The sequence below is a fragment of the Camelus ferus genome, chromosome 14 (assembly GCF_009834535.1).
Source record: "Camelus ferus isolate YT-003-E chromosome 14, BCGSAC_Cfer_1.0, whole genome shotgun sequence".
In the NCBI taxonomy this organism is placed as follows: Eukaryota; Metazoa; Chordata; class Mammalia; order Artiodactyla; family Camelidae; genus Camelus; species Camelus ferus.
In genome coordinates, this window is record NC_045709.1 from 51833377 (window position 1) to 51861023 (window position 27647).

Here is a 27647-nt window from a genome sequence, read left to right on the forward strand (position 1 = left end):
GTATGCCATAAGAATTAACAATTGCTTGGGAGCACTATTATCCATCACTAATTATGCAAGTTTCGTCTGCTCTTCACCCTATGGCTTACTCCAGAGTTTAGCATCGGTGTAGGAAATGTTCGGCACTGGTTCCACATCCAAGCACCCACGTTCAAAGCCAAGTTCCACCACTTCCTAGCTGTGACTTCAGGCACGTTACACAGCCAGCTTTTTGCTTCAGGCATCTCATCTGCTGATAATAATAGTAAGGTTTAAATTATTTAATGCCTATAAAGACCATAGAACTGTCCCCAGCACATAGTAAGAGGTCAATAAATATTAGCTATAGTTATTGCCCAAGTAAGAAGCAGAAAATCAATGTCTATAATTCAAGCTTCTGTGCTAATGACTTTCAATTTGAAAATCACTATTTAATTTACCTGATAACCCTATTTGTTCTCTCTGTCCTCAGCTACTTGATCTGTATGGTAGATTTTTCTACTATAGTCACATGGACCTCTTGTATCTCAGAGTCAGCTACTCTGGTTGCTAAACACTTACTTCTTTGAGTTGCTCGGGTTATCAGTGAGTCTACATTTTTTCCCCCCACTGTTTAAGGAATTTTTATTAAAGCAAGAATTTTATAATCCAAATTACGTTTCCTTGCTCAGTTTTCAATTCAGTTATTTAAAACAGAAGTGACATTCTGAGCTATTCCACAGTAAAGAATTACAAAATTAAAGAAAGGAATGCTTTACATTTTTGTACTTTGAAAATTCTTTTTCCCAGGGTCTGTAAAACATTAATTTGTTTTTATATTTTGCTATTTTTTTGTAGTTTTTTTGTTGTTTTTAAATCAATATATAATCTAGGACTACATTATGTTTTCTAGATCCAGCATTTGCTTGGTACATAAGGTTCAAAGTTTCCTTTCCTTTTTTTATTTTATATTTTGTAGTGTTTTTTTTCCCCCCATAATATTTAAGTTTTTGGATGTTTGGGTATTTTTCTTCGGTGAAGCACGAGTTTCTTTTTGTGGTCCCTGGTCAGTTTTAAGCAGCTGGACCACCAGTGGCTCTGTTAACTGCTTTCTGGGCAGCCTCTTTAGCTTGGTGGGCTTGTGGCACAGCTACAGCTTCATGAACTTTTGAACGGAGAGACTAGTGACTGGAGCATATGAAGAAGTTCTGAATTATCAATCTCCAACAACATGTCAGTGATTTTACCAGCAAGAGTAGGGTGCATGGCTTGAATTAGAGGGAAGAGCCGTTTACCCAGCATTTGCTTCTCCTCTTGTGGAGGGACACATGCCAACATGGAAGCAGTCAAAAGGCTCCTGACCTTGGACATGAACAGCAGGCTGTGTATGGTAACCTGTGGCTGTGCATTAAGATGCTGTTGAGGTTGGCAAACTCAGCAGCATATTTATACTGCAGAACGGTGCAAACAGCAGGAGTAGCCTGCAGCAGCAGCCGCTGCAGGACATGGACCCACCGTCCGTGTTGTCTACATTTTAAGACAAACCAGGTTAAACATAGTTCTCAGATATCAAGAAAAAAAATTTAGTTTTTTCACATGATGAGAAACAGACTCAAATTTCTTTCTTTCTTTTTCTTTTTCTTTTTTTTTTTTTTTTGTAAAAATGTCACCTTTTTGTTTTAGGACTAATGCTCATTGCCAGACTGTCATATTTATCAATCTGCAGGTGTTAATCATATTCTATTCTGTAGCCTGGGTGTTTATATATAGGTGTGTTACTTTGTGAGAATTCATTACTCTGAGCCCTTACAACTTGTGAATGTTATCCTTTAATAACAGTTTATTTTAGAAAAAAATGAATTTATTTATTCAAAATGATTAAAGCCCTTTAATGTTTGTCTTCTATGTCAGAGCTGTCCTGCCTGTGCCACAGTATTTCCAGTGAGAGAGCATTTATCTCTGTCCTCTCTGCTGAAACTCTTTCCCTTCATTAGCCAACCACACACTACTATCCACTCAATTCCCCAAACCAAAACCACAGACTAAAAATTGATTCCCCATCTCCTTTATCACCATGAATGTGCAATCAATCATCAAGTCTCATTAATTCCACTTCTAAAATATCTCTCAAAGCCCATAAAATGCCTTGTCATTCCCAAGGTCAGTACCCTAACCGTGGCTCTCAGCATTTTTCACATGGATTACTGCAAATGCCTACTGACTTAATCCTTGGCTCATGGTTGCCTCTAACACTTCCTCCACAATTCTGCCAGAGTGGCCTTTCTATGAATCATACCTAATCATGCAGTTTATATGCTTAAATGCAATGGATGTTTTCCCATTACCTACAAAATGAAGTGTAAACCTTTCGATAGGGTATATTCAAGTCTTCCCCAAATTACTCCATCCTACGTTTCCAAGGTCACCTCCAGCCATCCCCCACTCATTCACCACAGGTTCCTGTTACCTGCACATCTCTGACCATTTCCCAAGACTCCAGTGGAAGTTCACACTTTTTGGGCAATCATTTCTTCACTTCTCTGCTTAGCAAAATCCTGCTCAACTTCAAGGTTGAGTTCAAATGTCATCCCTTCTGAAGGTTTCCCTTACCTGCCTGTCCTGCATTTCCACAAGAGCATAATAACTTTTTGAGTATTCTCACTTCTCTAACACTCCCTTCACACTTTCAGTATAGTATTACCATGCAATACTGTAGCCAGTTGTTTACATATTCATTTATGCAAAAAGGGGGGGTGTTGATCATCTATTATGTGCCAGGGTCTCTGCTGATTCCTTGGAATTATCAGAAGGATAGGTAAGGAGTCTGTCCTGTTTTGCATTCTGTTTTGCTCTGAAGTTGGATAACATATCCTATGTATCTTTGCATGCTTAGGTTAGATTAGAGCCTAACATCTAACTATTAAATTTTCAACCGAATGTATGCTCTCTCAGGAATAGAGACTTGTACCATTGATGCCTAGAATAGAATTTGGCTCATAGCAGATTTATAATTAATGCAAGCATTAGAAAAGATTTAACTCAACCAATTTATTGATTTTGTTTTCCATCCCAATGTAGGTGCCTTAATCCAGATTCTGGATTATTTTCCAAATAATATCGAATAGTACCTTGCTAAATGAACTTAGCTTCTGATAATTCTGCCATTGAATTGAATGAGTGTTCTAAGAAAATTAAAGACTTGAAATATTCCTAACTGACATAAATCTTCTTGAGTTAAAAAGTACCTTGTTGAATTTCCAAAATTAAGGATAGCAAATAATCCTGATGATCAGACTTCTTAATGGGAGCCTCTGCCTTTTTTTCCCCTCAACAAGCATCACTGATCTCCTATGTTTGTAGACTCAGACCTACCCAGTTTTCAAAACAATCCACCTTAGACTAAAGCAATTCATCAGCAGCCTCTCCTAAATACCTGTGCTCTAATATGACTTGGATGGCCTCTGGTTGGTTACCTGTTTGGCCACTGGGTCACTGTTTCCATGTTCCTAGGCTATCCTATAATACTCCAGTAACCCAGTTATCAGTTGTGACTGAAACCTTGACTTGAAACAACTGGCATCATCTAAAACTCAGTTCCTTTCTTACAATTTACAGTTTAGGGACCAACTCTGCAGCAGAATCTGTAGTTTATCTCAGCATCCTATCCTGCTTAGTTCTAACTTCTACCCTATCTCTACCAGTTTATATTTCAAAGTTCTCATCAAGCTTTATGATGAAAATAAGACAAGTAACACTAAACTCGTCTAGTGTGATCTAACCACAGCCTCTATCACCCACTTCCTTCCAGTTGAAACTGTGCTATTGTTTAAAAATTAGACATCCATGTGCTTTACGGAATGCTTCTCAAACCACAGAGTAATTGAATATTAATTACTCCAAGGCAATTATAGCAGTTCCATTCCCACTGGCATCCCTAGCCAATGAGACAATCTGTTGGAAGGCTTCAAGGAAAGCATCCCTTCAGGGCCACATGAGGGACTTGCACCTCTCTGACTTTGAAAGATGCCATAGAAGACATAATGCCTGAAGCTGCAACAGTCATCTTCCCACCATGAAAAAAGAAAGAAAATTTCCCCAATTCTGAGCTGGGGTCTCACTGAATTAACCAAATCTGTAAGCTTCTACTTCACCTTCTTAATTTTTCCTCATTGTATAAGTCAATTTTAGTTGGGTATTCGCTATATTTACATATTTACAGGAATATTTCTCCCTGTTCCTCCCCACTCAGTGCAATGATAAACCCTAGAAAAAAATACAGAAGGCAACCAAAAGATGTGTCTGAAGTCTGGTAACGAGAACTCAAACTGACTTAGGACTTCAAGACCAAAGGAACAAAACAGCAGTCAGGTATGTTATTTCTCCCCTCCAATAGAAGAAGATTGCCCAGACTCAGAATTTCTTTCCATCATCCTAGCAGTGAAGGCAGCTCAGGTAGACCCATCCTCTCTCAGACTCATCAGGATCCCCATAGAAATAGCAGACAATCCCTCATCACCCACAAGAATCCATGGGGAGCCCTTTGTAACATTTAGTGACTAGGGCAAAAACTTGGATGACTCTCCAGAAAACTATAATGAGTGAGAATAAAAGCCAGTTTCCAAAAGTAACATATAATATGGTTCATGTATATAACATTTTTGAAATATAATTTTAGAAATGATTAAACAGATTAGTGGTTGCCGAGAGTTTGAGGGGGAGGGAGAACTGGGGGAGGTGGGTGTAGGGGTCCTTGTGATGATGGAACTTTTTAATATCTTGACTCTGGTGGTGGATACATGAGCCTACATGTGTGATAAAACTACAGAACTACATATACATCTACAGATGAGTGCAGGCTAAACTGTAGAAATATGGATCAGATCAGTGGACTGTATCCATCCCAGTATCCTGGTTATGATTCTATACTAGCTTTGTAAAATGTCACCATCAGGGAGAACCTGGTAAAGGATCCAGGGGTTCTCTCTGTATTATTCTTTACAATTTCTCATAAGCCTACAATAATCTTAAACGTCCATGTTACAAAATTACACGAGGACCAAATAAAACACGGTGGAACCCTGTTCTTCAGTTTGTCACCCTCCTTAACAGAATCTCTGGATGGTCAGACTAGTTCCAGAAATACCTAAGAAACACACGACCTCTCTAGTTTCAGACCCTCGATAAACCACTCAACCCATCTCTTCACAACAAATGTCTAGAAAGGTCTAGTAAACTCTGAGGAACCTGTTGTTTCAAACTTTTTTATTTTCTTTTTGTCCATCTGTATTTGGCCTTCACTTGCAACATACAAACCAACCCTGGTTCCTAAGGATGGCAAGGCTATACTGACAGTGTATCATCTTCCAAATTCTAGGTATTTTGGGAAGCAAAATTTACTTCTGGGAGAGGGGAAAAAAAGCCAGGGGGATAAAGTGATAATGAAGGGAGTTTTCAGTGAACACTACAGTCATGAATAAAACCATAAGGTGCTGTGCTAACTAGGTGAAGGAGTTGCCAAGAAGTCCTTACAAAGATGATACTGTGGATCAAGCCACATGCAGCTTATTCAACAGCTACTCGTGTTATAAAACATTCTTCATCTTCCACTTGCAGGGACATTAGTCATACCCACGTCAATCAAAGTTAATACTGAAAGTCATCAATGCATGGAGTTGCAGAGAGATGTGTAAGTATTTCGCTTTTCTAAATATTTTCAATTCTGTAACTCTTCTCCATTCCTTTGACATGTTTCCCTCATACCTCACATGGTTTGAAGGATAATGGAGTAGAACACACCAAAGAGCTCAGTGTCAGCGACCTCTTGTATGAATTCATTTCTCCCTCATTCCTGGAAGTTCAGGGGAAGATAGCCCTCATACTTCAGGAGAGAAATTGAACAGATAGGATTTGGTTCTCCCCAAAGTTCATATATTGAATTGCAGCATGAAGAACGTTATTCCCTGATATTACAGGTCCATGACAATAACTTTACAAATAATGGTTTTCTTTATGAAAAGTTATATCATAAGGCCTACTTTGTTATTCTGTAGCTAAAATACTTAATTTTATTTTTTGCTCATTATTTGATCCATTTATTTTCCTAAAGAATCTGTTTGCTTTTGCAAGTTGCAATAGAAATAAATAAGGCAGCAACCTGGATAAACCTAGAACAGTAAACTTTTGTTGCCCTTGCCTATGTGGTCACCTTAATATTTTACTTTTTTGTTACTACACAGTGCATGGGCCCAATGGTGATTTAAAAGATCAGGGAAGAATCACATTGGAAGCAAAGAGGACAATTTTCACTTGGAACCATGTTTTTGACTGAGAAGAAAATACAAAAGAAGAACTGTTTAATTCTGCTTAGAATTGTACATAGGTCATACTGCCCCTTAGACCCCTAAACCTAAGTCCCTGTGGTTATTCAATTTATGACTTTTTGTCAATCTTTCTCTCAGTTTATTCCTAAGCCACTATTGACATCAGATCCCAAAACTGGATTTATGAAAAAACCCAAAGGGCGTGTTGATACCTGTTCCAGGCTGTCAATGAAAGCCACCTTTATGAATATATTATACCCATGGCAGAAATTCATTTAGAAAGGATAATATGGAACCAAAAAAAAATCCAAAAGTGATGTAATTTATTTATGAATTCAGCTAAAAGACCCATAAAACCAAACTACTCTACCTAGTAATTTTCTGTCTTTGTATTGTTTATTATAACTTTCTGGTTCACTAGTGCTGCAATATGCCACCATTACTTAAGCTATATCTTTAATTAAGCATTAATAAAATATGAGTTGGATAATTATTCCAGCAATTTTATTACATAATTAGTGAACAAGTGAACATGAAATTGCACTATGAGACGTTATATAAAGTTTAGTATGTGCATATGAGTAGCTTAATTCAATGACTGAAACAATCCTCACAGCAAAAATAAGGATTTTTCTGGGAGTTTTCTTATTTCTAGAAATAATTCCCAAGAAGGGAATGTTTCAAAGACTTGGCTTAGAAATTCTAGAAATGAAAATAAGTATGTCTGTCTGTGGTTTTCATTCTGCCCTACTGTCCAGGGTCTTCTGATCATCCCCCTCCCTCTAAGAGCCACCATACACAGCACAACAGGTCAGAGTACACCTTTGTTACAGAGTAGGCACCGAATTCAAAGCTACAGGTGATTTAAACTACATGCCCAGCCATCCCTTTTTGGTGCTGAGGCTGGCTCCGCAGCGTCCAATTAATCCAGTCCCCCCTTTCCTGTTTACCTCACTTTCTGTGCATTAGAAAACATGAATACTTTAATGATGTGATAAGAAAATACTCATTAAGCTAATTGCTGAGGGAATTGAAATCAGTGTTAAAGGGAACATCACTTTTAAAAGCAATGACCAGGACACACAACAAAGTGAGTGAGAGGAAAACAATCAAGTGAAACATAATATATGGACAAGCCCAGAGTAAATCAGGTGGGGACTGCCTGGGTATTCCTTCTCTCACTGATTTGACTTTGTTAAAAATTGTTATGTTTGGTTCTCTTTCTAGAACACCAAGTCCTGGTCTATTCGCATATATCTATCTTTTCTACAGGATAAAAACAAATTTTAATTAATTAATTTAGCATTATGATTATTTCTGTTGGTCCCTTCTCATTATTTTCCTTTTTGGAGGCTTTTATAGTTAGTCTTACTGTTCAGTTTTCCAAATAAAATTTGTATAATTTTCTCATGTTTGTTTTAATTTTGAGGTTTATTTTAGCTTCATTTAATTTATAAATAAAATTGAGAATTGCTTTTATAAAATTTTATAGTTTGGGGCTTCTCTAAGAACAAGGTATAGCTTTCCAATTTTTAAATACATGAGTAGATGTTTCAGGTTCTCTTTATTTAGAACTTAAACTTTTACTGTTCAGTTTATTTTTAGGTATTTTTATTGAAATCTGGTTTATATATATTACATATAGTGTGGATGTAATACATGTGTGTGTTTGTAGCTAGAACTATTATTATATTTTATTCTCTTGTTTCTAATAGGTTTTCAGTTGATACTTTTCAAGTATTTAGACACAATACTTGCATATAATGATGTTTTTAACTTCTAACATTTTTACTTATTTCTCTTAGGTCCCATTGCATCAGCTCATAAGTCTAGAGAAATAAAAATTTGTAGAAGAATTAAAACATATTTTACTTCTTATAATTTCATAGGGATGTCTCCTGTTAACCATTAAGCATAATGGCTTTGTTTGATCTATATATACCCAGAATTATAGAAAGGTATATACACACACATTTGTGACTGTGTGTATATATACATATATACATGTATACACACACACACATATATACTTATGATATGTATACATATGGTATATATAACTGTCACTTAATTTATAATAAACACATCAGGGAGGAGTATCTACTCCTATAGGTTTTAGATAAGATAGAAATTGTTTCATCATATACTTTTGGGAGAATCTATTGAGGTGAATATATGATTTTTTATTGATTAATATGGTTAATTATATTAGTGTAACTTCTAATACTATTGTATCTTGATCCAAACTCCATTTTTTTGTGCTTCATTATTCTTTTACAGTATGATGAATTCTATACTGAAAATTATTCTGTAGTATGGCTACTTTGGAAAACAGAACAGAGGTTCTTCAAAAACTTAAAAATAGAACTTCCATATGATCTAGCAGTTTTACTTTTGGGTATAGCTCTGAAGGAAATGAAATCACTATCTTGAGATCATCTGTACCAACATGTTCATTGCAGCATTATTTACAATAGCCATATGAGCACACAAGAAGTTGGCTGTCTGCAACCCAGTAGACGGCCCTTTTACTAGAACTCGACCATGCTGACTCCCTGATCTTGGACTTACAGCCTCCAGAACTGTGAGAAGTCGATTTCCGTTGTTGATAAGCCACCCATTTTATGAAATTTTGCCATAGCAGCCTGAACTGACTAAGATATTAGATAAATTCCCATTTCTTATCTTGGTCAAACCTCTGTGGCATTTAGGCAATAACTATCAAGGTAAAAATGGGTACCTTTTTGACCTTAAGCTTCATTTGGGGGAATTTATTACAGATAAGACTAAATGTGCTATAAAAATATTTATGAGGCTATTTTATGAAGTTGTTCACAGTAAAAAGATTTGAAACAATGAGTTTTTACTGGGAGTTAAACTTTTGTTCTTAGAAAATTGGGAGTAAGATGAATATAACCAAGTTGGAAGAGAGATTTAATGTTTATGTAATCATCATCTCCAAACTCTGTAACACAAAGACGACCTGAATTGTAGCTTCCTGCATGTAAAACTGACTTTGACTTCCTCTTGTGAAATCTCTGACCTTGGGCAAGCTACTCCCATTCTCTGGGCTTCAACTTCCTTGTCCCAGAAATGGAACACAGTCTCAGTTAACCCCAAACATCCCTCTTTTTCTAAAATTTTATGTAAACCCTTTATTAGATTAGCTGATTTCCTTCTGAGCATAAAGGAAATTGGTGACCCAGTGAATCCCACAGGAAACAGCAGCTGCATACACACTGGGTGGATGAGATGGGAGCTGGCTTGCAGAGGCTACCAAGAAAGCAACCAGCACAGAAGGAAGCACCAGAATGAGGGCCTGGTCAGTTAGAAAACAGCTAGGACCTCAATGAGTTAAATGAGGGCAGAAAACCCAGGGTGGTACTCATCAAGATGTGGGAGACACCAGAAGAAAAAGGGCAGACAGAATTGATCCATTTGCTAATAAAGAACTGGGATCAGAATGACTTAGTAATTCCCACACATGCACACACACATATGTAAGTATCAGATAACAATAGAATCAGAATGATATCTGTATTTGTCAAGCAGCTGCCAAGTGTGTGCTTAAAAACAAAAAACAATTTTAGGTGCTAATTCGCTCCAGAAGAACACCATCATCAGGATCTTTAACATTTTGCTTTGGTTCCAGCAAAACTGAACTGATGAGGCATCCAGGTATTTAAATGAAATCATGGCTCTAATTGATTAAAAGCAGAAGAGGAAATGATGCTATATAAATACACTTACAGTATAATGACATGTGAATTAACATAAAATAGGGAAGACTCCATATTCCCAGTCACAGATACCCAAGCTCTGTAGGAAGCACTGAGGAAAGTGCTTTCTACACAGATGCCCCTCTCCCCCATCACCACCAGGACAGGCACAGACTGGTTAGATACCTCCATTGTTATTCAAAACTGGTTACCAGGAACAGTTGAACCTCTAAATGAAGCTCACAGCAAGTACAAACTATAAAAAGCATTCGCTTGTCACTAAAAGAATAGGAACAAGTTTAGCACATCTACTTTTCCACACTTCAAGTTTTCAAATGAGACTGTAAGGCGATTATCAGGGGATTTTGCAAGAAGATAATGTTCCCTCTAAATCTTTTCATCCAGGCATGATATACAAATGTGCACTATATCTTTTCTGTAATTAAGTAAACTGTTCTCTTGCTTCATAGATATTCAGCAACAAATGACACCTACATGATCTTTCTGGGGGGGGGTAAATTAGGATTTATCTATTACCAAGTACATTCTTGGAAAAATGGACATTTTAATTGATCTTTCTGGTAGTAGAATAATTGAGAAAATAGTTTATCATATTTTTTTTTACAGATCCCTTTTATCATTGTTTTGAACTCTAGCTATACTGCCAAAAGGTGACATTACATTTTGCTACTTTGTCATCTTGCCTCAAGAGAAAACATCTGCCTGTTTAGTCAAAAAGGAATGTGAAGTGTCCGAAGGAAAAAAAATGCTAAATATACATATATATATGTATACACACATATATACATATATATACATATACACACACACACATACACACATGCTCCTTTAGTAATGCTACCACTAAAAGATACCAGTTCTGATAATATTTTCAAATGTAATATAAGATAACTAAAATAAGATAGAAAATTGTCATATATAACCATAACAGTTCTGTTGGCAATCAGCTTCTGAGAACGTATCATCTGCCAGTGCTGACTTTGAAACTGGGGCACAAATATCATTCCTGCCATCAGTGAGACCCTAATCTAATAGTGAGGATAGGTGTGTAGATTAAGAAAAATTTTAGTAGACTATGAGATTGACAAAAATACTCTACATATGTGTAAATGATTCATGCCTATTGGTATATGATAAGTGAACAGAATATTGTTTTAAAAGGATCTAATGGAGTTCACCAGGACAGAAGGGAGAGAGAGAGAAGGTAATTCCTGGCGGTCAGAACCTCATACACAAAATCATGAAGGTGTGATCACAGTCATGCTTTCGAGGACCTAGATCTTTGCCAAAAGGTAAAATTTGGAAGTAGTGATAGGAGATCAGGGCTGGTCAAATGAAGCCAAACCTTGAATCTTAATGTAATTAGGAACTTGGATTTTGTCTTGAGAGAAATGAAGCACTTGTAAAGCGTTTTCAGCAGAGGAACAGTAAGATCAAGTTTGCTACCAAGAGGCAAATTAGTTGCAACTAAGTAAGTGCCTCTGATTAGAGGCCAGAAGGGTAATGAGCAGTCACATTGTAGCTTCTGAGCTAGATTTCTCCCATCTTACCTGTGTCTTACTTCTGTTTTTAAAATACGTTTGGTTCAAACTGCAAAAATGATAGACTAAAAAACATAAATACAAAACAGAAACAGACTCATAGACATAGAATACAAACTTGTGGTTGCCAAGGGGGCGGGAGGTGGGAAGGGACAGACTGGGATTTCAAAATGTAGAATAGATAAACAAGATTATACTGTATAGCACAGGGAAATATATACAAGATCTTGTGGTAGCTCACAGCGAAAAAAAAAATGTGACAATGAATATATGTATGTTCATGTATAACTGAAAAATTGTGTTCTACACTGGAATTTGACACAACATTGTAAAATGACTATACCTCAATTAAGAAATGTTAAAAAATAATGATAGACTAAAAGGGTATATGACAAAATTTCCTAGGCAGTTTTGTCTGTAAGCCACCCAGGGTCCCTCCCTGCAGGTAACTGACAGGACTATTTTTTGCCTGTTCTTCCAGAGATATTTGTGCACAAATACTTTATTCCCCTGCCCCATTCAATTTTGCACAAACAGCTGCATAGTCAACATGCTGTTCTGCATTTTCCTCACTTAATATCCCAGAGATATTGCTTTATTCATACATAAAAAGCACCCTCAATTTTTAACCACTGCATATATTTTCCTATGTGTGTTTGTGTGTGTGTGTGTGTGTGTGTGTGTGTGTGTGTGTATACACACACACCATAATTTAACTGGTTACCTCTTGAAAGATAGATTGCTCCACTGTTACAATAGATACAGTTGCATATGTTTTATTTTGTACATGAATAATTACATCTAAAGGATTCTGTTGGCATCGTCTATTGCTGTGTAATAAACTACCTAAAAACTTAGTAGCCTTAGCCAATAATCATTGCTATATCTCACAATTGTGGGTCAGGAATTGGAAAGCTCGGTCTGGGAGATTCTTCTGTTCTATAATGCATCATAAGTGGTCACTTTTTCCTATTCAGCCTGTTGGATAGGTTGGTTGGATGGTCCAACATGGCTCAACCACATAGTTAGCACCTCGGCAGTGATAGTTGGAAGGCTGCACTCAACTGGAGTAACTGCCTAGAGTTTAATGTGACCTCTCCAGCATGGCCAGTTCAGTTATTGAACTTCTTACATGGTGTCTTGAGGCTTCCAAAAAACAAAGTTAACTCACCTTAGTCTAGTCCTGCCAAGGAGCATCATCTGAAAGTCCAGGTTATTGTCATCCATATCAAGTCCAAGTACAGGTGGTACCCTTCAGTGCACTAACTTGAGTATGGTTCTCCTTGAACTGATAACTTGTGAATGAAAAAAAAAAAAAAGGAAAGAAAGAAACTGTCTGGCTGTCACTCCTATACTGCACCATCCCCCACAAATGTACACATATACCCAATACACAATGGCAATACAGAGACCACATAATTGCAATGGACACTCTAATTCAAAACTAGGGGAAAAGGCAATAACAAAAAATATAATCTAAGTAATCATGGCAAAGGACCCAAATAGACATTTTTCCAAAGAAGGTATAGCCAGCAGCTATATGAAAAGGTGCTCAATGTCACTAATCATCAGGGAAATGAAAATAAAAACCACAATGAGATTATCACTTCACACTTGTTAGAATGGCTGTCATCAAAAAGACAAGCAGTAAACAAGTGTTGATGAGGATGTGGAGAAAAGGGAACCCTTGTGACCTGCTGGGAGGGAATGTAAATTGGTGCAGTCACCATGGAAAACAGTATGGAGGTTCCTCAAAATGTTAAAAATGGAACTACCATATGATCCAGCAATCCCTTTTCTGGTTGTATATCCAAAGGAAATGAAAGCAGGGTATCAAAGAGATATTTACACTCCTGTGTTAACTGCAGCATTATTTACAATAGTCAAGACACAGAAACACCCAAGTGTCCACCAAAGGATGAACAGATAAAAGAATATAATATATATAGCAGTATACTATTCAGCCATAAAAAAAATCCTGCCATTTGTGACAACATGAATGAAACTTCAGGGCATTATACTAAGTGAAAATAAGTCAGACAGAGAAAGACAAACTGTATGATCTTACTTATGTGTGAAATCTAAGAGAAATAAACTCACAGAAACAGAGTAGGCTGGTGATTGCCAGGGAATTGGGGTTTGGGGAAATGGGTGAGGGTAGTCAATGAATATAAACTTCCAGTTTTGAGATGAATAAGTTCTGGAGTTGTAATGTACAGCATGGTGGCTATAGTTAACAGTATTGTATGCTTGTAAATTGCTAAGAGTATAGATCTTAAATATTCTCACTAAAAAACAAAGGTAACTATGTGAGGTAATGAATGTATTAATTAACCTTACTGTGGTAATCATTTCCTAATATATACATACATGTATCAAGTAATCACATTACACACTTTAGACTTTTACAATGTTGTGTGTCAAATATATCTCAATGAAGCTGGAAAAAAGTAGGGAGAAAGGAAAGCACATGTTGACAGTGTCTTGATTAGGGGCCAGTTCTAGTCTCTAGAAATGTTCTCTGACTTTTGGCCTTACTCTCAAGGTCCTGGGAATTCACCTCTTAGTCATTTTTTAATTTTCCATAATAAATAACCTATTTTTGCCTCTTAAGTAATCTTTTCAGCTTTCTTTTTGCTCTTAGACAATTGAGGGCTCATAGTTTTTGTTTTGTTTGAAATATTTCTGTCCCTTTTATTCCAAGTTGATGGTACTAATACAATTCTTTTATAAACTTTGTGGGATTCCTATCAATCTTTGTAGGGCTCTCTACATTAGATAAAAACCATATCACAAACCTCTCAAGAAGGCTTTCTTGAGCTTGGCACAAGAGTCGGGATGCTAAGTTGAAAATAACTTTAAATTTCCTACAAGGTGTTTTGTCTAGTTGATAGCTTCTATGAGACATGCCCTTAAATCTTCATAGTGTCATAACAAAGGGTTTTACAGGCATGTCCTTGAGATGATCTTTACCCTATGTCATTTCTTAATTTGAGAGCTTTTGGAGAAACTGGGAATGAGAAATATTTATTTTCAAGGGACAATATATTTTGTCTAACCTTTTGTCTACTATATATTTTCTCTAAACTTTACTTGAAAACTGAATTTTTTCTTTTGTCACTCATTTCCCTTTACCTGTACTTTAATATATAAAGTTTAAAAAATGAAATGGCACTTTCAACATTATTCTTGGACAGTGCCTCAGCTATATTAATTAGTTAATTAGTTACATATTCATGTTATCATAAGTGACAAGTTGTCAAATTTCACATCAATACATTAAAAAGTTGCCTTTTTTCCCTAGCCTCCAATAAAAATTTCCTAGCCTTCTTCCAGCTTTTACAAACAGGCTCCACAAGGCCTTTCAGTTTCTATCTCCCACCTGGTCCCAAAGTCAATGCAATATGTTTTAAGTTTTTGCTGTGGCAGCACTTCATGTTTGTGTATCAAATTCTGTATTGGTTATCCACTACTGTTAACAACATACCCTAAATGGCATAAAGCAAAAATAACTTGACTTTCTTTATCAGTTTCAGGGGACCAAGAATTTGGGCAGGGCTGGATAATTCTGGGTAATTTTTTTCCATATGGCATCCACAGAAATCTTTTGGCAGATGGGCTGGCCTATACGGTCCAGAATGGTTATGCACATTCTAATTGATCTCTATGTTCAAAGTAATTTCTATGAAAATTCTAATAGAATTTGTGAGAAATTTAACAAACTGATTCTAAAATCTATTATAGGATAACAAAGATGCAAGAATAGTCTAAACAATGAAAAAAATATAGAAAGGTAAATGCCCCTACTAAATCTCAAGACTTACTGTTAAAATACAGTAACTAAGACAGTATGTTATTAGCATACAATTTGACCAATAGAGCAGAATAGGGAGGCCAGAGGCAAACCTGAGCTTATATGGAGATGTATATGTATATATTAGAAGAAACACTGCAGAAAAAAAATCTTTCAATAAATTGCCCAATGAAGATTGGTTATCATAAAAAACTTTCCCTAGGAATTCTACCTTAAATCATACACAAGCAATCAACTCTAGATACACAGGGATAAAAATACAACTTATAGAAAAACACAAAGGAAAATTTTATATTACTTCCAAAGTAGTAATGATAAAAGGGAGAAAGCTGTTTAATGTGCTTGGATTTACCTTTTGTTCAAATACATATGTATACACACATACACACTAGAAAGAGAAATGACAACCACAAAGTTGAAGTATTTGAGACACATATAATTCACAAAGTTTAATTACCCAAAAGGAGTAAGTAGATAAGCAGATGGATTATAGAGATGGCAGCAGAAAAACATTTCACCTATTATTCAATAAGAAAATGTAATCAAAAATGACAAAAGATATTGAACAGTAAAATCCTGGATAAGGACCGTGGATGATTAATTTAAAACAAGAAGCTCAATCTTATTAATAATCAAGGAGGTTTCTATTAAACTCACAATAAGTTATACTTTTCTACTCAATAGATTTGCAAAAATTATTAATTGCAATATTAGGTGTTGAGGCTTGCAGAAACAGGAACTCTAGTGCAAATATAAATGAATACAACCATCTTGGAAATCAATTTGATGTTATCTTACAGCTGAACATTCACATACCTCAAAATCCAGTACCACCAATACCAGGTATAGGACAGTGTTACTAAAAGTATGTTCCACAGACAGGTACTGGTTCTCAAACTGTACATTAATAGATGGCAATAAGATAAGAAGCTTACACCAAAAGATTAATAAGCACAATGCTTCCTTCTCTGAGGAAGTCTGAAAACAGCAACTTGGCTGAATTAAAGAGTGGACCTTAAAGACACAGTTGTTTTGTATTTGATATACAAGCTACATATCTCATTGTAGACTGGCATTTTGAATAGCACTAACCTAAAATATTGGTGGTTGATACTCATTAATGGGATATGAATGAAATTTGGAGGGTCACAATTAGCTTCTTTTTAAAAATGAAATAAAATAGAATAAAATTCAGTAGAATACATATAGTAAACGGAACTGAATAAAATATAACAAAGCACATCACACTTTTGTTTCAGATATAAAAGTACATGCATCCCCCAACACATATACATGTATTCATACAAACACACACATATTCTGGGTTGTTATACAAAACTTATTTCTTCTATAGGTCACTGCAAAAGAATTTTGAAAACAATATTCCTAAAGAAATCCCAGGTATATGCTCTAGAAGATGTCTAAAAGTATTAAAGTCATAGAAAATATCTTCTCCAACTACAATGGAATGAAAATAGAAATCAATAATAAAAGAAAACTGGAAAATCACAAGTATGTGAAACTTAAGCCACATATTCCTAATTAACCAATGGATCAAAGAAGAAATCACAGAGAAATGTGAAAATAATTTGTGATGGAGACTAAGACACAACATACCAAAACTTGTGGGATATAATGAAAGCAATACTCAGAGGGAAATTTATAGCTATAAATGTCCACATTAAGAAGACAAATGTTCAATTAATAACCAAATCATCTCACTTTAAAAAACTAGGGGAAAAAAAGAACAACTTAAATCCAAAGTAAACTGAAGGAAGGAAAAATATTAGAGAGAAAGTAAATGATATAGAGAAATAGAAAAATAGAGAAAAATCAAATGTTGATTTCTTAAAAATCATCAATAGAACTTACAAATATTTAGCTAGACTGAGCAAAAAAGCAAGAATTCTCAAATTCCTAAAAACAGGAAAGAGGTGACATTACAGGCACAACAGCCTTATAGAAATAAAGGTAAGAAAATAGGAAAAATAATTAAATGTCAACAAATTAGATCTTCTAGATGTGATATATTAGATATGTAATATGTAATGTAATACATTAGAGCTAATAAACAAGTTCAACTAGGTTGCTGAGTATAAGACCAATATTCAAAAATTAATATATTTCTATACATTAGCAATGAATGATCCAAAAATAATATTTAACAATTCCATTTCTAACAGCCTTAAAAAGAACAAAGTACTTTGGAATATATTTAATAAACTGTAAAATATACACATCAAACTACAAAATGTTGTTGAAAAAATTAAGACTAAATAAATGGAAAGACATCCCATGTTCATGGATTGGGAGATTAACACTGTAAAGATAGCAGCATTCCACAAAGTTGATCTACATATTCCATGCAATCTCTATCAAAATTCCAATTGCCTTTTTACAGAAATGGACAAGGTGATTCAAAATTCATATAGAATTACAGGACAATCAGAATAGTCAAAACAATCTTGAAAAAAGGAGAACCAAGTCAAAAGACTCATACTTTTCAATTTGAAAACCCACTACAAAGTTACTATAATTGAGATAACATAGGACTTGCCTAAGGATAAATTTATAAGATTAGAATTAAGAATCCAGAAATAAACCTATCTATATATGGTCAACTGAGTTTTGACAAGGGTATTAAGACCATTTATATTAGTTTCATGTTGCTGCTGTAACAGGTAAACTGGATGGCTTAAAATAGAAGTTTGAAACAACACAAATATATTCCATCACGGTTCTAGAGGCCAGAATTCTGAAATCAAGGTGTCCACAGGGCCTCCTTCCCTCTCTTAGCTCTAAGGGAGAATCTATTCTTTGACTCCTAATTTCTGGTGGTTGCTGCCTTCCTTGGCTTGTGAGTATGTCACTCCAATTATCTGCCATCATCTTCACATTGCTTTCTCTGTGCATCTGTATCTTCTACTATTTTTTATAAGGACACCTGTCATTGACTATATGACCCATCTGGATAATCCAAGATAATTCTATCTCAGGATCCTTAATTAAATTGCATATGCAAAGATTCTTTTTCTGAACAAGGCAAAATTCATAGGTATTAGAGACTAGAACATGTAGTACAAACCTACAAACCATTTGTAGGTTTACCATTCAACCCACTACATCATTCAGTGGTGAGAAGAAAATTCTTTTCAATAAATGGTGCTGGGAAAACTGCATATCCACATGGTAAAGAATAAATTTGAACCTCTCTGTCATACCATACATATATAACAGCTAAGTCAAAATGGATCGAAGTCATACATTTAACAGCTAAACCTATAAAACTCATAGAAGAAAACAGACATGAATTTTTATGATAATGTATTAGGCATCTATTTATTAGAATAGTCTTCAAGAGGACAAGCAGCCAAATCACAAGAAACCCAAGGGGAAAAAAAACAGACAAACTGGAATACTTCAAAACTAAGAACTTTTATGAGTCAAAGGGTACTATCAAGAAAGTGAAAAGATAACCCACAGAATGGGGTTTTATTTGCAAATTATATATCTGATAAGGCTCTAGTATCCACCACATATAATGAGCACTTAAAATGCAGCATTAAAAAGATAAGTAACCCAATCTTAAAATGGTCAAAAGACTTGCATAGACATTTCTCCAAAAGAGATACACAAATGGTCAATAAGTACATGGACAAATAGTCACTATCATTAGTCTTCATTGGAAGTACAAATCAAAACCACAGTGTGACGCTATGTCACATGCTGTAAGTTAGCTATACATTTTTAAATGGGGGAAAAAAAGGAATGACAAGGATGTTAAGAAATCAGAACCATGATTCCTCACTGGTAGGATAGAAAACCATGCAGTCACCTTGTAAAATGGTTTGCAGCTCCTCAAAAAGTTAAAAAGAGAGCTGTCATGTGACTTAGCAATTCTACTTCTAGGGATATTCTCAAAAGGATTAAAAGTATATGTCCACACAAAAAAACTTGTTCATGAACATTTATAGAAGCTTTATTCATAATAGACCAAAAGTGAATACAGCTCAACTGTTTATTAACCAAGGAATGGACAAAGAAATGGCGTGGTATCCATACAATGGAATATTATTCACCCATAAGGAAAAAAAGTACTGATCCTTGCTACAACATGAGTGAACCTTGAAAATATTATAGTCAGTGAAACAAGCCAGACATAATACAAAATGTTCAAACAGGAAAATCCAAAGACAGAACGGTTGCCAGGACTGGGTGATGAAGGAAATTGGGAGTGGTGGCTAACAGGTAAGAAGATTTTTTTTGGGGGGGTATATATGTCTTATTGAAGTATAGTCAGTTTACAATGTTGTGTCAATTTCTGGTGTACAGTATAATACTTCAGTCATACATGAACATACATATATTCATTTTCATATTCTTTTTCACCATGTTACTACAAAGTATTAAATATAGTTCCCTGTGCTATACAGTATGAATTTGTTTATCTATTTTATATATATTAGTTAGTATCTGTAAATCTCCAACTCCCAATTTGTCCCTTCCCGCTTCCTACCCCTTCTGGTAACCATAAATTTATTTTCTATGTCTGAGTCTGTTTCCATTTTGTGAATAAGTTCATTTGTCTTTTTTTTTTTTTAAAGATTCCACATATAAGTGATATCATATGGTATTTTTCTTTCTCTTTCTGGCTGACTTCACTTAAAATGACAATCTCCAGGTCCATACTAGTTGCTGCAAATGGTATTGTTTTATTATTTTTTAGGCTGAGTAGTATAAATATATCACAACTTCTTTATCCAATAATCTGTCAATGGACATTTAGGTTATTTCCATGTCTTGGCTATTGTAAATAGTGCTGCTATGAATATTGGGGTGCATGTATCTTTTTGAATTAAGGTTCCCTCTGGATATATGCCCAGGAGTGGGATTGCTGGAGCATATGCAGCCTACCCACGTAATAGAAATAAAAGCAAAAATAAACAAATGTGACCTAATTAAACTTATAAGCTTTTGCACAGTAAAGGAAACCATAAGCAAAACAAAAAGACAACCTATGGAATGAGAGAAAATATTTGCAAAAATGAGACCAACAAGGGCTTAATTTCCAGAATATATAAACAGTTCATACAACTTAGGAAGAGAAAAACAAACAATGCAGTCAAAAAAAAAAAAAAATGGGCAGAAGACCTAAATAAGCAATTCCCCAGTGAAGACATACAAATGGCCAATAGGCACATGAAAAAATGTTCAATATTGCTAATTATCAGAGAGAGACAAATCAAAACTAGAATGAGGTATCACCTCACACCAGTCAGAATGGTCGTCATTAAAAAGTCCACAAATGATAAATACTGGAGAGGGTGTGGAGAAAAGTGAACCCTCTTACACTGTTGGTGGGACTGTAGTTTGGTGCAGCATTTATGGAAAATAGTATTGAGATTCCTCAAAAGACTAACAGGTAAGAGTTTTGTTTTGTTCTGTTTTGTTTTTGTGGTGATAAAAATGTTCTGGAATTAGGTAGCAATAATGGTTCACACCTTGGGAATTTACTAAAAAGTAAGTTATATTCTTTAAACAGGTGTATTTCATGGTTTATGAATTATACCTCAAAAGAAATTAAAATAAATGTAAAAATAAATGAACTACAGCTACCCACAACATGGATGGAAATGTATAACAATAATGTTGAGTTAGAAAAATTTATGTCATAGAAAATTTCCCTTTTTGTAAAACTTAAAGGTGAGAAAATCTAAAAAGCAAATAAATAATAAAAATAAGATTCAGGAATCACTTTAGCTATGGCACTAGTCCAAAGAAATATGCAAAGTTAATGTTAAAGCTTTTGTTATTAAGTATGGTAAGTGTACAAATATTAATTTTATAAGTATGCTTCTTACTGAATATAGATACTGTGGTATGCTTCAATTATTATGTAAGAAAAATATTTAAGTAATTGGCGTTTCAATTTCATGTGGCTGGGGAAAGGCTAGTGTCACGAATAAAAACAGGGATGTTAAGAGTAGATGACCTGTCATTTCATGACATGGGTCAGCCTTACTTTCTTAGTCAATCTGCCCCACCATTCTTCCTATAATAATCATTTCTGATTACTTCTGAGTCACCAATCTGTTGATGCCCAGCCAACTGAGTCAGGAGTTGGGCTTTTTATAGACCTGCAGCATCAGAAGTGAGTCATCTACTCAATTTTGGCACAGTTCATTTCAAAATTATCTCCCACCTCCTCTCAGCTAAAATTAATCTGCCTAATATTTTATCTAAGCCTGCATCATTGATACTATGCTATGTTTAATGATTAAATTCTTCATTCCCCTAAATCATGATGTCCTGTGATTCCCTATGTTGAATGAAAGCATTTCCTGTGCTTTATGAAAAAGATTTAATGCTGGATTTGAGTAACATCCTTGCTCAGATTTCAAGTGAAATTGGACTTTCTTAGTTTAGGGTATAACAGTCATGTTGAAAAAAATTATTGCAAAAGAAATTTTTTTATTATTATTCTTGGGGTTTCTTGGAGTTTTTTGTTTTTAATTCTAAAAGCTCTTTTTATATGACTTTATCTTAAGGAAGATCTCACAAGAAAAGAGGTTGCACTAAGCCTTCTAGGTTATGGGAGGAACTAAGGAAGAGACAAGTAGGTTAAAGAAAGGAGAATGAATGAATGAATGAATGAATGTCCCAATTCCTAGCCTTGGGATTGAACATCAAGTGTGAAAACTTGATGAAACTTATGCCATGTGAGCTTGCAGACTCTCTCTCCAGCAAAGAATCATTTAAGTGGTGAAAACTGTCAAAGAACTGTTTAAAGTCTCTGGAAATGGACCCAAGGACAAGCAATAAATTGAGAATTATTTATTCAAAAATTTACAGAATATCAGTAAGAACAGTGGTAATCTGTGGCATTTGAGCCACAAACTGCTCCTATCATCTGTCTCCCACTTCCTACTCAGTTTTTCAGAAGGTTTATGCTGGTTGGATGAGGCCCAGAAGAGGCTGGCTACCTTCTTCCCAACTCCCCATCAACTTCTCAGTTAAAAGTCAATTGTTTCACGTGGGTCGTTCCCTTATAGCCAACCCCAAGAGATTTCAGAAGATATAGTCCAGGAGGGTACAGCCTAGAAGATAGGGTCTCCAAGATCTACCCAGCTCCCACTCATAATATAAAAGATGTATCAAGGTCAGTTATGTCAAGCCATGAGCTGCTGGCCGGAGAGACTAGGGCTTCCATTGTCACCCCTTCTCCCCATCATCTACTCATAGGGCAGAAGTTCCAGGCCACTTAGGTTAACGGGATTGCCATTCCCCAAGCTCCCTCTTAGAACAAAGGAGTCACTCTGGGAGATGTAGACCTATCCTCTCTCCCCTATTCAGCTCCAACACAGCTAATAGAGCTTCTACTTAGTGGGGAAGCAAGATGAGGACTGTCAGCTCCACAGCACTGCCTGAGGCGGGCAACTTAATTTGGAATAAAGAGTATGCAAATTTTTGCCTAAAGGCATTCTCCCTTCACTAGAGATCATAGTAGTATATAATTAGAGAAGCTATTGGATATAAATTGCAGCAAACAAAACAGACTCGCCAGAAATTTAACAAGGAATGACATGAGAAAAAAGACAGAAAAAAAAAGGCCCTAATAACATTACACTCATACCTAGTAGTCTGGAAGACTGTACACATATACTAGGGTCAATCCACTCTGGAGCAATTGGAGGATTATTAATCCCTGGCTAAAAGCAGTGCAGATTTGAAATCTTCCTGAAGTGGATGGAAGTCTTACTGGCTCAAAAGGTTTAATCATAATCCCTAATCAGTCACTGGCTGAAGACTAACTGGTGTCGACCCAGGAGAAACTACTAGGATTCCAAGTTTAAAATTTTAAAAGAGAAAAAAATTCTAAGCACTAACATCAGACATTGCACACTTTAGGAGAAATAGACTGTGCAGAATTAATGCAAGCAATCCACTAAACAAACAAACAGGCAATAATAACAAGTCACAGGGTGACACAGAAACAGATATATTATACAAGATATCTAATTTTTATGAAAAAGTGAGACATTCAAAGAAACATGGAAATGTGACCCATAAACAAAAAAACGAATCAAGCACTGGATAATACTTTTGAGGGGCCCCATATGTTGAACTTAGCAGAAAAAGATTTCAAAGAAGCTATTAGAAATATATGCAAAGAACTAAAGGAAATCATGCCTAAAAAATTAAAGGAAAGCAGAATTCATTAAATATAGAAATTAATAAGTATACAGAAATTACCAAAAATCCAAATGGACATTCTAAAGTTGAAATATACAACAACTGAAGTGAAAAATTGCCTAGAGTGAACATAGCACATTTGACCTGGTGGAAGAATGAATCAGAAAACTTGAAAAAAAATCAAGAGAGATTATCCAAAATGAAAAAAATAAAAAAAATAGAAAGAAAAAAAAAAAAGAATGAAGAAAAAAAGATGAACACAAACTCAGGAAAGTTTGAGGCACAATTGAGTAGCAGCATCTACATATATCGGAGTAACAGAAGGAAAGAGAAAGAAAAAATATTCAAAAAAATCATTGCTACAAACTCTCCAAATACAGTGATATACATTAATCTACACATCCAAGATCAACTAGCTCCAAGTAGGATATACACAAAGAGATCCACGTTTAGATAAATAGTCAAAGTGTTGTGAGCCAAAGAAAACAAGAAAACCTTAAAAGCAGGAGAAAATTGACTCACCACCACATATAATAGGACTAAGTTTAATTCTTACTAATGTAATTTCAAAGAGCAAAGTTGCAGATAAAATTTTAGAAAATAATTCTCAGTGAGTGGTCAAAGGAAGGGATTGTTAAGACACTTTACAGCTATAGTGTGTTCTTGGGAGACAGTGAATTAATCAATAGTTTGTATTACATGTAGAATTACTGACTTTACACATTTATTTATTTTTAAAAGACTGTTTTGTTAACACGAATTGGCTAATATAGAATAAAAACCCTTTAGGAACTGTAACTGAATATTTTTACCACTTCTATGCAATGTAAAAGCATTTACATTTGCTTTCCTTGTGTTGTTTGTACTGAGCAAAAATCTTGAAAAGAATTTGAAGTACATTAATGTTGGCTTCAAGGCTATTTTTAAGCTAAAACTAATTGCTTATAATTGTCAAAATGTACTATAAATATAGCCTTAAAAATTAAAACATTCTAAAAGATTGTCTTTGGTTGCCTACTGACCAAATGATACTCAAATTAAATGTTTTCCAAAGAGTAATGTTGGCTACCCTTGATACTATTTCAAGTTCTCTTTGAAGCCACTTACTCTTGAGGACATTTGAAAACCCTTCATTTTCTTTTTCTGTGCTACCCATTCTGCAAACTTGTTGTGACCACCTAGAGTAGAAACTTTAAGGTCTTCTTCACTATAGCAATGACCCTAGTGACCAAAGCCAGAATTTCACTATCTGCAGAGTAACCCCAGAGTCTGGAATCTTAAGTCATTTTTCGCTCTGATGACAGACTGAATTCTAGAAGTTCATGGCTCCATAGTGTCTTCTTCAGATTTCTTGACTTAGGACAACTAGCTTAAAGATTATATCCTACCAGACAAAAGACACAAATAGGTAGCTTTTAAAAGAAATAAGATGACTATGAAACACCAAAAAAATTTCAATTCTACCAGTAATCGCATTGAAAAAGATCTTATTTTGTGAGTATTTAATTTCCAAGCATTTTAAATGATAGCAATGCTTTTAAGAAAGTAGAATAATGCAGAAGTTAGAGTGGAGACTCTGAAGCCTCATTGCCCTGCGTTTGAATATTCAGCCCATCTTTTATCAGCTGCGACTTAAGACTTTAAATCTCGTGCCTGTTTCCTCATCTTTAACATAGGCCTTCACTATTGTGAAGATGGAACAAATTAGAATTTGTGAACATTCTTATAACGTTGCTTAGGAGACGTTAAATAGCTCCATGAATGTCAGCTATTGGTAGAAGATGGAATTCCTATCAATTGGCACATGCTTTCTAAGAAGTAGTTTGCTCCATGTGTATCAAGAGCATAGAAAGTGCTTAAATTTTTCATGTAGTAATTCTCCTTCTAGGGAAACTATCCCAACAAAATAGTCACTAATTCAAACATTCATGTACAATACATGTTTGTTAAAGCAAGAATTCTGATAAATTGGAAATAATTAAAATCTGTAACATTTGGAACAAAATCAATAAAATTATGATATTTATAATGAACTTCTCAAACATAACTAAAATAATAGGATGGGACATTTACTACAGGCCAGGATAGAAAAATAAGGACCTAATTTAGTTTCCTACCTTAAATAACCAGAAAACTAGATAAGATATATGAAAAAATATTTTCCAGAGATCGGGCAATAGGCAGATCAGGATTATGATTCCTAAAATGGAAACAAATGAGGTTAAACCCTAAATTGCCTAGTTTCCTCAGAAGCCATTACCAGGCCATATTGTAGTGAGGAGGAATCCAAAAGAACTTCACTGTTTTGCTGAGTGAAGGTAATTATCAGAAAAGAAGAAGCCTTAAATAAGGAGAGCTCTAGAGATTTTCAGGGCAGGTGGGGGACTAGTCTCTGGATTAGCTGTGAGAGGAAGGAAACCTTTTGAGGCTATGGAAAGTAACACTGGAGAAGTTGGCAGAATAATTTCTGAAGCTCATACAGGACTGAGAATTTGGGAGGACCCCCCCCAAACAACAGTGGAAAAACATCAAAATGCATGGGAAATTTAGTAGAGTTGTCAGAATGTACCACCTTAGTAGTGGGAGTAAATTATCACTAGATTCAAGTGGTACATCTTTGTACCTCCCCTAACAAAGCTTAAAGGCTTTAAGATGTTTTAACCAATTCCAAGTAGCTTAACTGTGTACCATAATAGAATATCACAATGTGTGAAGTAACATAACCAAATTTATCGTCCCAAAACATAAAAATCTAACTGTCTGGTACCTAATAAAAGATTAAGAGGCATTTAAAAAAGCAAGAAAATACGATCTCTAATTGGATATACACCATTCAATAGAAACAGAGAAATGAAAGAGATTAATAGACAAGAAATTAAAACACCAGTTTATAAATATGCTTCATATGTTCAAGAACCAGTATAAGCCATGAAAATAATGAAAAGTGAAAAATGTAAAAAAGACACAAGTACAGCTTCTAGACACATATATAGCTTCTAGAGATGAAATACATAGTATCTGAAGTTTAAAAAGAAAAATACACAAAAGGGAATTAACAGATGAGACAATTCAGAAGAGATAGTGAGTCACTTGAATATATGTTAATGAAAACAATTAAAAATAAAACACAGAGGGAGAAAATGACCAGAGCATCAGTGAGCTTACAAGTTTCTACCATGTATAAAAATGAAGTCCCAGAAATTGAGAAAAGACAAGGGCAGGGGGAGTGTCAGAAATAGTATTTGAAGAAATAATGGTTAAAATGTTTCCAAGTTTGATGAAAATATAAATCCACAAATGCAAGAAGCCCAATGAACATCAAAAAGAATAATCTTAAAGAAAATTACACCCACTATATCATAATCAAGTTGCTGGAAACCATTGATTAAGGAAAATCTTAAAAGAAGCCAAAGGTACAAAGGTAAAACAGCAGACTACATGTCAGAAATCATGCAAGCTAGGAAAGAGCAGAGACATAACTTTAAACTATATAAAGAAAATGAAAACAATGACAGGCGTTGGCAAGAACGTGGAGATATCGGAAACCTTGCACACTGTTGGTAGAAAATAGTATAAAGATTCTACAATCTAGCAATCCTACTTCTGGCTATATAACCAGAAGTTTTGAAACTGGGATCCCAAAGGAATATTAGTACTCCCATGTTAATTGCAGCACTATTCACAATAGCCGAGATGTGAAAACTACCTAAGTGCCCATTTACAGAGGAATGGGTAAAGAAAATGTGGTATATGCATACAATAGAGTACTAGTCAGCTTTTAAAAAGAAGGAAATTCTGGACACCATGGGTGAAACTTGAGGACATACTAAGTGAAGTAAGCCAGACACAGAAACACAAATACTGCAGGATTCCACTTATGAGGTATCAAAAATAGTCAAATTCATAGAATCAAAGAGTAGAATAGTGGTTACCAGAGGCTGGGATGAAGGAGAAATGGGGAGTTACTAATCATGTTTCAGTTACACAAGATGAATAAGCTCTAGAGATCTTCTATACAACACTGTACTTACAGTGAGCAATAATAATGCACATTTTAAGATTTGCCAAGAGGGTAGATCTC

General features: G+C 35.1%; 1 long non-coding RNA gene across 1 annotated transcript; it reads left to right on the top strand.

Annotated features, from left to right (window-relative positions):
- Positions 1-1204: 1204 nt before the first annotated feature.
- On the top strand, positions 1205-27647 carry LOC116668710. Its single transcript, XR_004325943.1, has 3 exons — positions 1205-1348; positions 17301-17307; positions 27638-27647. It is a non-coding gene; the product is annotated as an uncharacterized LOC116668710 (long non-coding RNA).